Source organism: Pan troglodytes, chromosome 8 (genome assembly GCF_028858775.2).
Source record: "Pan troglodytes isolate AG18354 chromosome 8, NHGRI_mPanTro3-v2.0_pri, whole genome shotgun sequence".
In the NCBI taxonomy this organism is placed as follows: Eukaryota; Metazoa; Chordata; class Mammalia; order Primates; family Hominidae; genus Pan; species Pan troglodytes.
This window is the reverse complement of record NC_072406.2, coordinates 38,881,863-38,898,999: the sequence shown is the minus strand read 5'-3', so window position 1 is coordinate 38,898,999 and position 17,137 is coordinate 38,881,863. Positions and strand designations below refer to the sequence as shown.

The 17,137-nt window shown below is 40.7% G+C and overlaps 1 long non-coding RNA gene across 1 annotated transcript; it reads left to right on the top strand.

Annotated features, from left to right (window-relative positions):
- The first annotated feature begins 4,470 nt into the window (after positions 1 to 4,470).
- Positions 4,471 to 14,842, top strand: LOC107976947 (uncharacterized). Its single transcript, XR_008537739.2, has 3 exons — positions 4,471 to 5,112; positions 5,781 to 5,891; positions 11,799 to 14,842. It is a non-coding gene; the product is annotated as an uncharacterized LOC107976947 (long non-coding RNA).
- Positions 14,843 to 17,137: the final 2,295 nt, after the last annotated feature.

Genomic DNA, 17,137 nt, shown 5'->3' with positions numbered 1-17,137 from the left:
ATCCTTACAAGAACTCCACAGGGTGACTTTCAGGGTAGCCTTTTTACATAGATGGAAGAACAGAGGTTAAAGAGCTTAGGTAATTTCCCCATGGTTACTCTCCGCTTCTAGTGAGTGCTAAGAAAGAGAGACAGCTCTTCCTTCTGCATTTGGTTATCCTGGTACAACATCTGAGTATTTCCAAGGATATTTTGGGAGCGTTTCTTGATAAGCTGATTTTTCCAGTATTAGATATCCTTTTATGTCTCCTTCTGTATTTTTCCTTCCCATCTTCCAATCTCTTATGGAAGCAACCACAAAGGGAAGGTTAGTTTGAACACACAGAGGGAGTACCCATTATCTCAATCAATTGAAAGGTTGAGAAGATGAGACAAAATTCAGACTATCGGGGTCTGACAAAGTATCTAAAGTACCTTAGATTCTGAGGGATGCAGACTAATGAAGTTCTCCTCTAGTAGCATTGGGGTATAAAGTCATACATCTTGCTTTTGCCAGGTAAAATAAGACAATTCATTCTTTTAAATAATTAATTGATTAATTAATTGTGACAGAATCTGCTCTGTCACCCAGGCTGGAGTGTAGGGGCACGATCTCAGCTCACTGCAATCTCTGCCTCCTGGGTTCAAGAGATTCTTGTGCCTCAGCCTCCTGAGTAGCTGGGATTACAGGTATGCACCACCATGCCTGGCTAATTTTTATATTTTTAATAGAAACAGGATTTTACCATGTTGGCCAGGATGGTTTCAAACTTCTGGCCTCAGGTGATCCTCCCACCTTGGCCTCCCAAACTGCTGGGATTACAGGTGTGAGCCACTGTGCCTGGCTGGGAATTTCATTCTACCCTTTCACACCAGGAATTTAAGAAAGGAAAAGTCATTTTATTCCTCCTCCTCTTGATCTGTAGTCCTTAAAGCTCAGGCCCGAGTTTGAATCTTTAATCCTGGATACAGCCTTTATAGAGATACGGAAGTTACTTACCTTTCCTGAACTTAAATTTTCTTGGTGTTACATTGGGGATCTAATAACAGTGATTTCTTTATGGTGTTGTAAAGAGAACTAAACTAGATTGTATCCAGGCACAATAGACACAGGTAATTTTAGCTATTGTTGTTATTTAAAGAGAAGAATTGTGAAATTTTTGAGTGATTCTTAGTTTCAGATACCAGATGCTGCTACCAACTTTGGTTTTTACCCTCCATGACCTCTCCTTCCCCACCACTACCACATGGGCAGCCCTAGACATGGACACAGACTGAAGATCATATCTGGGGGAGCTCTGAGACCCTTCTTGCATTGTATGCAGCTTGGCTGTGTACAAAGTGGTTCTCCAGGGCTCACAACAGCATCTCTTTCCCTTGCTTCTGGTACCTGGCCTGTATCTTTGGTTGTTTAGTGGATAATTCTTGGATGTTTCAAATTCACCTTGAATTTACCATCATAAATCCATCTCAGCACATTTTTCCCCTTCCTGCAAATTGCCCTACTCCCTGATTTTCCTATCCTCATTCTCTCTAACCTTTAGAATACCTTTTATTATATTTTTTTTTGAGAGATGAGGTGTCGCTATATTGCCTAAGCTGGTTTTGAACTCCTGGCCTCAAGCAGACTTCCTGCCTCAGCTCTCTGAGTAGCTGAGATTACAGATGGGTGTACTTCAGAATTATTTCAATTCCTTCCTTTTGCTTAAATATGACAGTTACCAAAACAGAAGTGTTACCTCTGTTGATGGTAGCCTCACCTGGTACCTCTATTTTCAACCCTTTGTAAAGTTTATACTTACTTGCAGGTTTGTTTGTTTGTTTGTTAAATCACTATGGTTGTAGTGTAGGAATGTTCTTTCCCTGTAAGGCTATGAGCCCCATGAAGTCTGGATCACATCTGGTTTCTCAGTGACAGTATTCCTAGTACCTAGCACAATCTCTGGTAATGACTGGCACCCAACAAATACTGGTTGACTATTGATCTGTTCTGTGTGATACTTTCTTTTTGCTACACTTCTATCTCACTGTTGCCAATGACACCTTCCCTAGTGAAAACATCAACGCCTCTCACTTGGACTTTGAAAGACCTTTTACTGTACGAATATTTGGGCCATTAGACACAGATTGAATCCTGGTTCTGCCACTTACCAGCTATGTAATCTTGGGAAATTTTTTGAGCCTCAATATTCCCATTTCTAAAGTAAAAATGATAAAATGTACCAATAGGATTGGAGGGTTACATGAATTAATCTATTTAAAGTGCTTTGGACATGCCTAGCACATAGTAAATTCTCAAGGCATGTTGGCTTAGAAGGAAATGCACAACGAGGAACATAAAGGACAACTTTCTCCCTGATTTGTAACATGTATTAGATTACCTGCTCTGGAACTCTATTCCCTTTAAATCTCCTTTAAATCTAAATGTCTGAATTTTATTCCCTCAGGCCTTTACTTTCTCTGTTGGAAACTAATGGCTAATCTGGTAAACTAATACATGCTAATGACTGATCTCTTAGGGGCTTAGTATGTCACCTCTCTGGTAGCATATTTCACATTAACAGATCCTCTAAAAGACTCCCTAAAAGTTATTCTAAAGATAAGACATTTGAGCACATGGCAGGAAGGCTGGTGGTTTCATCTCCTGCCAGGGTTCTCATGCAGTATCGTCTTTTTCTTCCCATAGCTCTGCTTCTGGACTCCTTCCACTGGACTCAGCTTCACAAAAGCCTAAAAGGTCAAATCAACCTTTACAGGGGATGGAAGGAGGAGTTCTTGCCCGACACTCTGAGACCCTGAATGGATCCTTCTGTGGCTGATTCAACTCAAATCTGAGGTTTTCTGCCTTGTCCCGGTTGTAGTACCATCGTCCTTCTAGATATATGGAATGCATTCCTCTTTCTAGTCTTGTTTCAAGAGACTGGCTCTCTTGCTCTGAATCCTAGAGTCCTTGCCGGTTTCTTGCTGTGATAGATTTTCCTGCATGCAAGCTCTCTCTGCTTACCTGATCCTAAATAGCATCCACTTTGGAATTACATGTGCTTCTTTTCTGTTAGCTGTGTAGAATCCCCCTTCCCTGCCACAGGGTGCCTTATGTCTGTTTTCCTAGGCTCTGGATTCCCAGCTCTCTCTGCTTGACTGACATCCCTCCTAGAACCTGTATCTGCAGCGTTTGTCCAATCCAGGAAATTATGTCTAGAAAACAGCACCTTCCAGCCTGCCTTCTTCACCTGGTGGAATTAACTGATCTCTCTTAGGTGTGATCCCAAGATAAGAGAGATGGAGAAGAGATGTTGTGCAAGCCAGTCTTTTTGCTACTGATCGAATCATTCTGTGCACAGTTATTTCTTCTACATGAGAGCTAACATCTTCAATTCCTTGAGCTAGGCATAACTAGAGAGCTGGTTAAAAGCACTTTGAGTGGTCAACAAAACACAAACAAAAACAAAAACAAAAGCACAACCACGAAAGAATTCTGTATGAAACATTATAATTTACCCTAAATTACCATAATTGTATTTATTATTAAAATATCTTTAATATGATTATAAAAGTTACTGCAGTTGATACAGACAGGAAGCAAGGAAATACTGGGTAGAAGAGGGTGGTTGCCTGGCAAATAACCCATCCTCAAGCCTGGAAACCTGCAGCCCTAAATGGGAACAGGCATTCCTGTTTTTGAACCCAAATTTTGCCTTTTTGGCCCACCATACCCCTGTATCCTGTACTCACATAAACCCCAAACAACAGGCTCCACCAGCAGATGAGGAGACAAGCAGATGAGCAAAAGAGCAGAGGAACAGAAAAGTGGCATGGCAGAGCAGGAGAGAAGAGAAGGAGCATCTGAACATTGAGAGGAGTTCAGCTGAGGATGGTTGTAGAGGAGAGAAGATAAGGAGCATCTGAACATTGAGAGGAGTTCAGCTGAGGATGGTTATAGAGGAGTTCAGCTGTGGGATGGACAAACTCCAGGGGAAGAGCATCTGAACGTTGATAGGAGTTCCGCTGGGGATGGTTGGAGAGGAGTTCAGCTGTGGGATGGCCATACTCCAGGGGAAGAGCATCTTCCCACTCCATCCCCTTTCCAGCTCCCCATCCATCCTGCCAAAGCCACCTCCACCACTCAGTAAAATCCCTGCATTCACCATCTTTCAAGTCCATATGTGACCTGATTTTTCCTGGATGCCAGACAAGGACCCGAGTACCAAGAGGGCACTGAACTGGTTAACACTTAAAGTTTGAAGATGGCAGAGCTAAAGGAGCACAGTAACAGATCCACTGGGGCTTTGGGAGTCACAGACACCCATCCCTAGATGCTACCATGGTGCTAGAGCCCGAAAGTGTGCACCTCAGCTCCTGCATCTGCCCGTCTGCCTGCTCCGCCTCTTGTAAGGGGTTTGAGAGTGTGGTGGCCAAACAGATGAGCCACACCCTGTTGCGTGTTCTGTGATGGAGGTCAGGGAACTCTCCCATTTCACAGTCTATCTGGCATGAAGTAGTTTTACTTACAGCAGGATTTGTGAATCCTAGTCACATGGCATTCCTCTTCAGGCCTATTATAAAATTATCTGTAAAGCTCTCAAAAGTAGTAACCTATTCCTTAATGTTAAAAAGCAAATATTTAATAGCACATTTATTATGAGATGTGATATATTTACATAATCGTAACTTTAAAGTGATAAATAATAATCATTTTCCAAAGACTGTGAACTATTGGAGTTTGTTTATGGAAGCCTGGTCTCTTTTATAGCAGAGGATTAATGACTTATAGATCATATACCACATTTAGGAGGTATCTGGAATTCTTCAGGAATTTTTCTACTGACTCAGTATGACACCTGGGACAAGGGAAATGAGTTGCATGAGGCCTCAGTTGCTTCAGATGATTGACAGGAAGGATTTCAGAACTGTATCATAAGAAGGGGAAACCCAAGCAGAATGTCACAGTGTCCCTGAGTTGAGTTGTCAGAGATTGGAGTACATGGAGGTTGAAAAGGCTAGAATTTTCCAGAAAAGGTCCTGGAGTGGAGGGAGCTACCCAGAAAAAAAGAAAAAAAAAAAAGCCCTTTAGGATGAAATTTCCAGGGAGTTGTAAACTGAACATTTCCAAGCAGCTGAGTCCTGACTAGCCAAGGTGAGAATGCTCATTGTTGAACACACAGAGTACACAAAGGGCCATATCTTAGTAAGAGGACAAACTAGCTCTAGAGCAAAGGCTATTCTAGACCTGCCTCAATAATCTTTCTTTACTCTTAGATTCTGATTTTCATCAGAGTGGCAATATACTCAGTCACAGACCTATCTTTTTTTCTTTTTTCTTTCTTTTTTTTTTTTTTGGAGATGAGTCTCACCCTGTCACCCAGACTAGGGTGCAGTGGTGCGATCTTGTCTTACTGCAACCTCTATCTCCTGGGTTCAAGTGATTCTCCTGCCCCAGCCTCCTGAGTAGTTGGGATTACAGGTGCATGCCACCATGCCTGGCAAAGTTTTTTGTATCTTTAGCAGAGACGGGGTTTCACCATGTTGGCCAGGCTGGCCTCGAACACCTGACCTCATGATCCACCCACCTTGGCCTCCCAAAGTGCTGGGATTACAGGCATGAGCCATCGCACCTGGCCCCCCTTTTTTTTTAAATCAGCTTTCTTTGCTACTCAGTTTGTTCATACAAAAGTTTTAGGTAACTGCAGTGTCTAAAATCACTGTGAGGGGTTTCTGAAAAAGTTCTTTAAAGGGGAGCAACTCACCTGGCTTATATCTTTTTCTCATTTGCTCTTCTTCTTCTTGCTTACTGGAATCCAAAAGTGATGTTGGATCAAGTGCAGCCCTCTTGTCACCATGAAGTAATAAGCTTGATAAGGCACTCACTGAGGATGACTAAGAAGAAATTCAAGAGGAAATCATTGTCTCTTGAAGGTATTGTAGAACCACTGTACTGGTCCTTAACTGCCTACTTTTAGGTTCCTTGTGAAGTATATTGTTGAGAAAAGCTAGTCTCACACTCCTGGCCTCAAGTGATCCTTCAGCCTCAGCCTCCCAAAGTGCTGGGATTTCAGGTGTGAGACACTGCACCTGGCCTCAAGGTGTTTTTTAATTCTGAAGAAATAATCTTATGTAAATTTTCATTGTAATCCCCTCAATTTAGAGGCTAATTTAGGCTTCAGAACCAGACTACCTGGATTTGAAACCTGATTATACCGGTACTAGTTGTATAACTTTTAGCAAGTATGAATGTCTCTGTGTATTAGTTTCTCATTAGTAAAATGGAGATAATTGGTAAAATAGAGTCACTGTGAGGATTAAATGATTTAATATCTACAAAGTATTGAAAACAGAACCAGGCACATAGAAAGTGATTAGGAAGTGTTAGCTATTATTATTATTTTGAGATGGAGTCTCACTCTGTTGCCCACACTGGAGTGCAGTGGCACGATCTTGGCTCACGGCAAGCTCCACCTCCAGGGTTCACGCTATTATTATTTTAAATAGATATATTTGAAAAGTATTGACTCTCATATTGAGGCTTATTATCCACAAACAAATATGCTTTTCCTAATATTTAAATTTTCTTTTACAAGACTGAAGATTTTAAACATTTTCTTTCTTAAAGACTTAAAGGTTTCCTTTTTTTAGACACTCTCCCATTTAAATGCAAATGATTATATTTCAATAAAAATACATTTGTTCTTTCTATCTACAAATCAAATACTTTCTGGACATAAAAAGATAGCAATGTATGTTGACAAATTGAATAATTATGTTATCCCACTTCAACACATGTTTAAAACATAATTAGATATTGAGGTAAAAGAGAACATGATAAATCAGTAATCAACCTTTTAGTTTTGGCAGTTCGAGATATTTTTAGCAATCTCAGTGATTTATATTTTCAAATGATTTTGTTGCATAGCACTTTTTAAGCACAAAGTATTATTTTCTGGAAAGAAATGTAATGAAGAAAAATGGTGAATTTTATTAAACTTGGTTACATTGGCTGCTTTTGTCCAATAAACAAACATAATCCAAATGGAAACATGTATGTATGCCAAGGGAAAGATACTATTAATAAAGATTGCATCCAAATGTCAAAACCAAGTAGAATTTGTAGTTTTGTAAATGTGTTCCAAAATCCAAATGTCATAAACCTTCAAGTGACCTTTGTGTTCCAAGCCATAACCAAATGGCCAAATCTGGCTTGTGTTACCATGGAGACACACTCTGATGGAAAGACCTGTGATGAGGTTGAGCAGCGTGAATGATTAGGGGGCAGTGTTGTCATAAATAAGGATTCGCCTCAGCGTAGCACTCCCTGCACGAGATTAAGGGTGTGTGTGCTGCGTAGATAGCATTGTTTAAGAAAATACTTGATAGCAGCTAATGTCTATAAGTAATGAGCAAAGAAGAAATATTCTAATATTTTAATATTCTTCTTGGGGTTCTTCATATGAAAATGCCAGGGGGGGGGTGACAAAGATGTCAATTCAATTTAAGGACAAAAGTTAATCACCAGCGTAATTTATTTTATTATGCTTCACTATGCTTCTCAACAAATATTTGATGTTATAAAAAATACTACATAATACAATAAATAAACAATGATCATAGAACTGTTCAGTCCAAGCACACTATATAGAAGAATTTTCTGTTATTGATAGGAGCTGGTCATAAATTCAAATTAATTCAATTTTAGTCACAAATGTTTCACCCGCTATAAGGATGGCATTGTTATGTGCAATGGGAATCCAAAGAGAGGAAAGATAACATACTCTGTTCTCAAGAGGTAATAAGTTCACAAATATTTAATTCTTTTTTTTTTTTTTTTGAGATGGGGTCTCACTTTGTCACTCAGGCTGGAGTCCAGTGCTGTGATCTCGGCTCACTGCAACCTCCACCTCCCAGGCTCAAGCGATCCTCCAACCTCAACCTCCTGAGTAGCTGAGACACAGGTGCACGCCACCACAGCCAGCTTTTTTTTTTTGTACTTTAGTTAGAGATGGGGTTTTGCCATGTTTCCCGGGCTTGTCTTGAACTCCTGAGCTCAAGTGATTCTCTCACCTTGGCCTCCCAAAGTGTTGGGATTACAGGTGTGAGCCCCTGTGCCTGGCCCGCAAATATTAAATTCTTATTTATGCTACAACTTGCTCATAACAGAGATTCAAATTTAGGACCATAAGAATTGAGTGGAGGAAAATATTAACATTTAAATGTGAGGAAAAGCTAAACCTTCAAGGAACAGAAAGCCCTTAAGATAAACAAAGAATAATACAAGAAATATGTAGCAAGCGTCTCACTAGAATAAGCAAGGCTTGGAGGAAGAAAAGCAAAGCATATGTGCCCGTAGGGTCATTATTAGACGAATGTGGCTGGTACAGAGTAAAAAAGAACATAGAGGGAAATAAGAATGGGTCAAAATGACAGTCTAAGTACATATGCTTCCATCACCACAATTATCCCATGATAATTATGGGATAATGTTAGAACAAAGCAAAAAAAAAAAAAATCCGTAATCGTATGGGAAAAAAAAAGTCTAATCAATGCACCAGAAATTTTGAAGAATCCTTGGTATAAAATCAATCAGGAGCAGCTCTATGGAGAAAAGTAAATGGGGGAAATCTTAGCTGTTAAACATGCTGTCCAGCCAGGATATGTTCCAGGGAGCTCCAGCCCCAGAGACAAAAAGCCCAAGGAACAGGAGAGAGCGTTATGGCAGTCTTCAGGATAATTATTGGACAATTGCATCTTGAACTGCAAGATGAATGCGGTTCATCTTGCACTCAACACAGACAACAGAGCCATTTGCTCACAACCTGTGGGGGCTGAGCTCCAAGTACAGGTAGGGCCATAGAAAGGTACCAACATAGGGCAGAGACAGGCAGCCTAAGCAAGCTACACCTGGAGGGAGGCAAAAGTGTGCAAATGTTCTTGCCCTGTATGTTGAGATCACAATAATACTGTAAATTTTGAAGATAAAATGTATGTTAGAAAAGTATGTATGCTAGGAAACTAAAGATTCATCTTAGCATACATCTTTTTTGGTCACAAAGGTAAGGATTTAGAATGAACAACTTCCCAACAGAGGAAAGATAAATAGAACAAACAATGATCCATCAATGTAGCAAAAGGCAGAAAAGGAAACAAAAAGGAAACCAGAAAGTATGGAAAAAGAAAACATACAATAAAATGACATTAATATGTCTAAACGTATCAGTGATAACAGTAGCATTAATTGATTGATAAGCTTTGCTAATAAAACACAGAGGTATTCCGGTATGTAAGTAGAGTCTAGCTATAGGTTTCATTCAAGAGACACACCAGAAAATGTGACCAAAAATATACAATGAAAAGGGGTGGATAAAATATATCAGATAAACACTAACAGAAAGGCAAAAGTAGCAATAATAACCCTGTACCAGACATAATTCAATGTAAAATATATTATATGGGACAAACATTGATTTCTTTAATGGTGGAAAGCCAGTCAAGAATATATCCACTATAAATATGTAACTAACAACACACAAATAAGGCAAAAATTAATATAAAAAATAGACACATCCACAATTATGTTGGGAAACTTATGACATGTTTCAAGAAATGACAAAATAAAGAAAGGAAAAATGAAATAAGACTATAGAGAACTTGAGTAACACAATTAACAAGATTTATCTTTTAGATCTAAATAGAATTTTAAACCAATATATAAGAAATTTTTTTTCAGACACATAGACCATTAAAAAACAAAGTGAAATAGGCCACACATAAAATTGCAGTAAGTTCCTAAAAACAAATTTCCTACAGACTCATAATAGACTAAAATTCAATGCTATTAATAACAAAAAGATAATTAGGCAAGAGGATATGCACAAGAGGAAAAGATGAGAATTTTTAATGGCTGAAGAATAAATAAGGATGAGAAAATACATATCAACCCTTGAGATAATAAGAATAAAAGAAAATTTAGTGAACACAGAACAAATACAAATCAGTATATTTATTCAATTAAAGAATACAACATTTTGTAAAGCCTAATAAAAGCCTAATAAAATAGTCATAACTGATATACTTGATCAAGAATAAAAAAGGTAGTAAACAACCTAGTTCGTTGCAGTTTTGGTAGAATGTGCCCAAGAGTTCTTATCATAAAAATATGGAAAACATCTCTATAATGGTATGGATTCCCCAGGGAAATGAAACTAACAGGATATATATAGTACTGAGATGGAATTGATTCATGAGACTGTGGAGGCTTGGGAAGACCAAAGTACGCAGTGTAGGCCGGCAGGGAAGAGTTTCTTTGGTATGAGTCCAAAAGAGGTCTGCTGACAGCCTTTCTTCTTCTTGGGGAGGTCAGTCTTTTACTATTAAATTTACTATTAAAGCTTCCAACTGATTGGGTGGGGCCCACCCACATTATGGATGATAATCAGATTTACTCAGTGAACTGATTTAAATATTAGTTCCATCTTAAAAATACCTCCACAAAACATCTAGAATAATGTTTGATCAAATATCTGGTTATCTTGACCTACCTAAATTGACACATAAAATAACCCATCACAAATTTACCCTGTGTCAACTTGGCACCCATACGCAGCTCCTTAAACCATACTTACTTTCCAAATAAAGACAATAACAAGGTCATGCTTCCGCCTAAAATGATGCAACTGTGTACAACTGAAAATGCACTGACCCCTTCCCCAGAAGAGGATGCAAAATCCTTGGGTGATGTTTACTCTTCTCCTTGATAGCCTTTCTTATCTCCTTGACAACAAATACTATGATGTAAAGTTAGCATTTTAATACTATGAAATCAAGTCAATGAATCTTATATTGCATAAGAAGAGAATAAGAAAAGGAAGAAAACAGGCCAGGCACGGTGGCTCAAGCCTGTAATCCCAGCACTTTGGGAGGCCGAGGAGGGCAGATCATGAGGTCAGGAGATCGAGACCATCCTACCTAACACGGTGAAACCTCATCTCTACTAAAAATACAAAAAATTAGCCGGGTGTGGTGGCGGGCACCTGTAGTCCCAGCTACTCAGGAGGCTGAGGCAGGAGAATGGCATGAACCTGGGAGGCAGAGCTTGCAGTGAGCCGAAATCACGCCACTGCACTCCAGACTGGGCGACAGAGCAAGACTCCATCTCAAAAAAAAAAAAAAAAAAAGAAAAGGAAGAAAACAGCTATTTGCAAACACACACACACAAGCACACACACAGAGTCACAAACACATTCATAACAAAATAAGGAAGAAATACTCTTGACAACTATAATGCTCATTTCTGTAACCGGTTGTGTTTATGTGGCTCGTATTTATAAATACCTTCTTCCACTACCCATTCCGTATTCCCTTTGCCTTTAGCTGTGCATTTGTTTTACCTGGTGGGGTAACCCAGGTCTTCATTCCTGAAGGATCTGGGCCATTAATAGTCCTGCCTGGATGGGGTTGCGGCTTTTCTTTAACTTTAATAACAGAGCTTGGTAATATTAAGAGATATGTTAAGCAGTCTCCTGTATTCCAGACACATTCTTCCTTACCTCTATTGTGGAGCAGCTGTCCAATTTCCCCTTGTAGTCTGGATCAATCAACCCAGCCAGCACAGTAACTTCCTTGCTTGCCCGTAGATTCAGAGGCATCAGGTGGCAGTCTTAACTTGCAGTTCAGTATAATCATTGTTGTGACTCCTGGTGGAACCATTCCTTCCTTTGGAACAAAGACTTTTAGGACAACAGAACATAAGTCTTTGGGAAAAGAAAGGAAACATTTTGCTGGTAAGTTGCTAGAGATAATTGTAAGTGATGCCCCTTTCATTTCCATCCCTAGATTCCTGGACCTGTGAATCTTGGTTATGGGAGGAAAAGCATCACATACTGGACTTTGATGAAGAGAATGCACAGCCTTCCAGAGAAGGCAATACCTTGCCCCAGCCCTGCAAGGTATTCCTACCCATCTGGAACTGTGATGGAGTCTTCAAAATGCCATTGCATTGTTCTACCAAGCCAGCGGCTTCAGGATGATGGCTAATATAGTAAGACCAGTAAAATCCACGACCAAGGGCCCATTGCTGCACTTCTTTCACTCTGAAGTGAGTTCCTTGTTCAGAATCAATCCTGTGCAGAATATCACGATGGTAGATAGACATTCTGTGAGCTCATAGGTAGTAGTTTGGCAGAAGCACTACATATAGGAAATGCAAATTTGCATCCAGAGCAAGTGTCTATTCCATTGATAACAAAATGCTGTCCCTTCCATGATGAAAATGGTCCATTATAATCAACTTTCCACCCATCTGACTGATCACCCTGGGAATGCTGCCATATTGGGGACTTAAGTGTTAATCTCTGCCACAGGCAGACTGGGTACTCAGCAACTGTAGCCAGCTCAACCTTGGTGAGTGGAAGTCCATGCTGCTGAGTCCATGCATCCTCCTTCTCTGACCCCATCCCTGGCACCTCCATCCCTGGCACCACGGCCACTTTGTTCATGAGCCTACTGGGTGATGATAGGGGTGACTGGGAAAAGAGACTGGCTGGTATCTACAGAATAGGCCATCCTATCCAGTTGATTATTTAACTCCTCCTCTGCTGAGGTCAGCCTTTTTGAGCATTCACATGGGACACAAATACCTTATGTATTTGTCTGTTCTGAGAGGTTTATCCTCTGACCTCTTCCTATGACTTCCTTGTTACCAATTTTCTAATAATAATCCTTTCAATTCCCTAATTATCCTGCCTAACTATTGGCCACAGTCTGTGAATTGGTATGTAATCTCACATTTGGTAATTTCTCCTTCTAAGCAAATTGAACAACAGTTACACTGCTCAGAATTGTCCCCACTGGGTGGATTTCCCTTCACCCTTTCCTTCAGGAATGTCCTAGAGAGGGGCTACAGTGCTGCAGCTGTCCACTTCCTGGAAGTATCTGTATATCATGAAAAACCATTTTAAAATTAAGCCTGAAATCTTTCATGTTTTTTCAACTGATTGCAGGGAACTCTTCATGAGGCCATAGACACTGGCTGGGAGAGAGAAGGTGGGTAGCGAGAGTGAAGACTGTGGACGTTCGTGCCACTTTTTCATGTCATTTATGCACATGCCTTCAGGTCCTGATGAAGCCCAATCTTGAATATAACACCACTCCCATTCGATAATGGAATGTGGCTGTGCATGCCCAACATTATAGCATGTAAGAGATACACCTGAAAATAGGACCCCCAAAAGATAAAGAGATGGATAAAATGTATCAGTTGAGTCTGACAAAAAGAAAGGCAATTGTAGCAATAACACCAGAAAACACAAAATTCAATGTCAAATATATTATATGGGATACAAATGTAGGTTTCCCAATTCAGTGACAGCAGCTCCCACTATAAGTTCTTGCCTAGTGAGAGAGTGACCCCAGAACTCTTCAAGGTTGGTAGGGCTCTCCTCACACATTTATTTCTCACAGATATGGAAAAAAGTGTTTCAGGGTGGATGCGCAGATCTGAAATGATAAATTCACGCCAATTCTTCTTTCTCCATAAGCTTGTCAATCCCTTCCTCTAGAGTAACCAGGGTAGTTCTGGTATTTCAAGTTCGTTTACTGTGGGTAACCTTTTTGGTCCATGTTTCAGCCATCCAAGCAAACAAATGAGCTTCTTCTGACTCCCCAAGCTGCAACATTAAATGAAGAATCTCTGCTTAGTGGTCCCATATCAATAAATTTGGCCTGATCCAATCTTATATTCTTCCACCATTATCCCACATCCTTAACGACCATTCCTACACATATTTCCCAGATTTGGCTATATAAATTGGAAAAATCAAGTAGTCCTTTTGGAGTATAGTATATCTCTTCATAGGTCACATCTTGTGCCTTACCTTCAGGGGCCTGCTAGGACTTGAGTCTAGTATAAGTCCAGAAGCAAAGAGGAATGGTGGGATTGTGGATTTGTAAGGAAAAGAAAGAGCGATCAGACTGTTACTGTGTCTATGTAAAAAGGGAAGACATAAGAGACTCCATTTTGAAAAAGACCTGTACTTTAAACAATTGCTTTGCTGAGATGTTGTTAATTTGTAGCTTTGCCCCAGCCACTTTGACCCAACCACTTTGATCCAACCTGGAGCTCACAAAAACATGTGTTGTATGAAATCAAGGTTTAAGGGATCTAGGGCTGTGCAGGACGGGCCTCGTTAACAAAATGTTTACAAGCAGTATACTTGGTAAAAGTCATTGCTATTCTCTAGTCTCAATAAACCAGGGGCACAATGCACTGTGGAAAGCCACAAGGACCTCTGCCCTTGAAAGCTGGGTATTGTCCAAGGTTTCTCCCCATGTGATGGTCTGAAATATGGCCTCGTGGGATGAGAAAGACCTGACCGTCCCCAGCCCGACACCCGTAAAGGGTCTGTGCTGAAGTGGATTAGTAAAAGAGGAAAGCCTATTGCAGTTGAGATAGAGGAAGGCCACTGTCTCCTGCCTGCCTCTGGGAACTAAATGTCTTGTTATAAAACCCGATTGTACCTTTGTTCAATTCTGAGATAGGAGAAAAACCGCCCTATGGTGGGAGGTGAGACATGTTTACAGCAATGCTGCCTTGTTATTCTTTACTCCACTGAGATGTTTGGGTGCAGAGAAACATAAATCTGGCCTACGTGCACATCCAGGCATAGTACCTTCCCTTAAACTTAATTATGACATAGATTCTATTGCTCACATGTTTGTTGCTGACCTTCTCATTATCACCCTGCCCTCCTACTACATTCCTTTTTGCTAAAATAATGAAAATAATAATCAATAAAAGCTGAGGGAACTCAGAGACCAGTGCCGGTGCAGGTCCTTGGTATGCTGAGCGCTGGTCCCCTGGGCCCACTGTTGTTTCTCTATACTTTGTCTCTGTGTCTTATTTCTTTTCTCAGTCTCTCATCCCACCCGACCAGAAATACCCACAGGTGTGGAGGGGCAGGCCACCCCTTCATGTATTAGTTTGTTCTCACACTGCTATAAAGATACTACCTGAGACAGGGTAATTTTTGGAAGGAAAGAGGTTTAATTGACTTATAGTTCTGCATGGCTGGAGGGGCTTTAGGAAACTTACAATCATGGCAGAAGGTGAAAGGGAAGCAAGGTCTGTCTTCACAAGGTGACAGGAGAGAGAGAGAGCGCAGGGAAACTGCCACTTTAAAACCATCAGATCTCGTGAGAACTCTCTCACTGTCACGAGAATAGTATGGGGGAAACTGCCCCCATGAGCCAATCATCTCCCACCAGGTCCCTCCCTCGGCACATGCGGATTACAATTCGAGGTGAGATTTGGGTGGGAACACAGAGCCAAACCACATCAAGCTGGGCCCTGAGAAGAATCAGCATGGTCTTGAAAGATTGCCTTTAGGGAGGCCATTGTAGTTTCAAAACACACGATGAAACAAACAAATAATGATTGTAGAAAGGACATACATCCTGCTATAGTCAATAGAATATATACAGCAATGAGAATGGATAAACCATTACTACATGCATGAGCATGGATGAATTGCCCAGGCATAATATTAAGCAAAAGGTAAGACACTAAAGAGTATATGCTTTTATGATTCCTTTTTATAAAGTTTAAAATAGGCAAAACAAATGCATAGTCACAGAATTCAAGAGAGTGCTTCCCTTTGGGATGGGGAAGTTCCTGGGAAAGCTCTGATCCCACCTACTAAAATATACCCAAACATGTTTTCAGATAAGACCTTCATGGGGTGAGATCTATTCCTCTAAACCCTGAAGGCTTCCAAGTATCTCATAATCAGTCTCGTTGGCATTCCTGTTTTCATTCTTGTCTTTCACAACAAAACCAACCGTCATCCTGAGCATACCGACACGGGCAGCAGCTCCTTCCTCTGGTTCACCCCAAATCCTAAACGCCACACGGATTTCCTGTTCTCAGCTCCATGTCTTCAGATGTGGGCAGGCTGCTGGGCTCTCCTGCCTTCTGGTTCTCACCGAACTTTGCTCTTCCTCTTCCAATTCCTCAGTGCACTCATTTCCATTTGGCTGTTGGACTCACCCTTCCTCCAGCTGATGCTGCTCTCTGGCCTGGTCAAGACTTAACTGCCAATACCTCTCCCTCTCCCAGAACTGCATCCCCCTTTCTTCAGGGATCTGCCTCTCATTCCTAGTATTGTCTGGCTTATCCTTTGTTAAAAATAACTAGGGTTTTCCAGGAGGCAGAGGTTGCAGTGAGCCGAGATCATGCCACTGCACTCCAGCCTGGGTGACGGAGACAAACCCTCTCTCCAAAACAATAAATAAATAAATAAATAAACAAATAAATACTAGGGTTTTCATGCAATTTCTGCTAATTGTCGGAGTTAGGACAAAGGAATGAGATATCCAGAGGAGGTGTGGAGGAGAGGAAAGGCACAGGGAGAAAGAATGCAGAGAGGACTGAAAGTGAGGTCCGAGAAGTCTGTCATTAGAATAAGGAGGAATTCAGTTTTCTAGTTCCTCAGTGAAATGAAGGATTATAAACTATCAAAACTGGATGAATTGGCCGGGAATGGTGGCTCATGCCTATTATCCCAGCACTTTGGGAGGCCAAGACAGGCAGATCACCTGAGGTCAGGAGTTTGAGACCAGCCTGGCCAACATGGTGAAACCTGTCTCTACTAAAAATACAAAAAATTAGCTGGGTATGGAGAAGCGTCCCTGTAATCCCAGCTTCTTGGGAGCCTGAGGCAGGAGAATCGCTTGAAACCGGGAGGCAAAAGTTGCAGTGAGCTGTGATCTTGCCACTGCACTCCAGCCTGGGCAACAGAGACTCCATCTCAAAAACAAACAAGCAAAACAACGACAACAACAACAAAAAACAGAGTGAATTACTACATGACATAGATTCCTTTAACCTTACTTAATAATATATATGTGATTCAAAATGATACAAGTTAGCATAAAAAAGCTCAAAATGTAGCTGTAAAAACTTAACTAAATTTGAAATGCATGAAATTACATGTTACCGTGGGACCCAAGGGATTACACGTTAACTATTGCATTTTGATCAGTTTTGACCACCATCCCTGGTTCAAACAAGGTATCATAATAAGGCAGTTGTGGAATTTAATCCTTTGAGCAGAGCTGCTTGTTCCTCTAAAGAGAGAGTGATAAAAAAGATTCTTCCCCTCTCAGAATGATTTTGA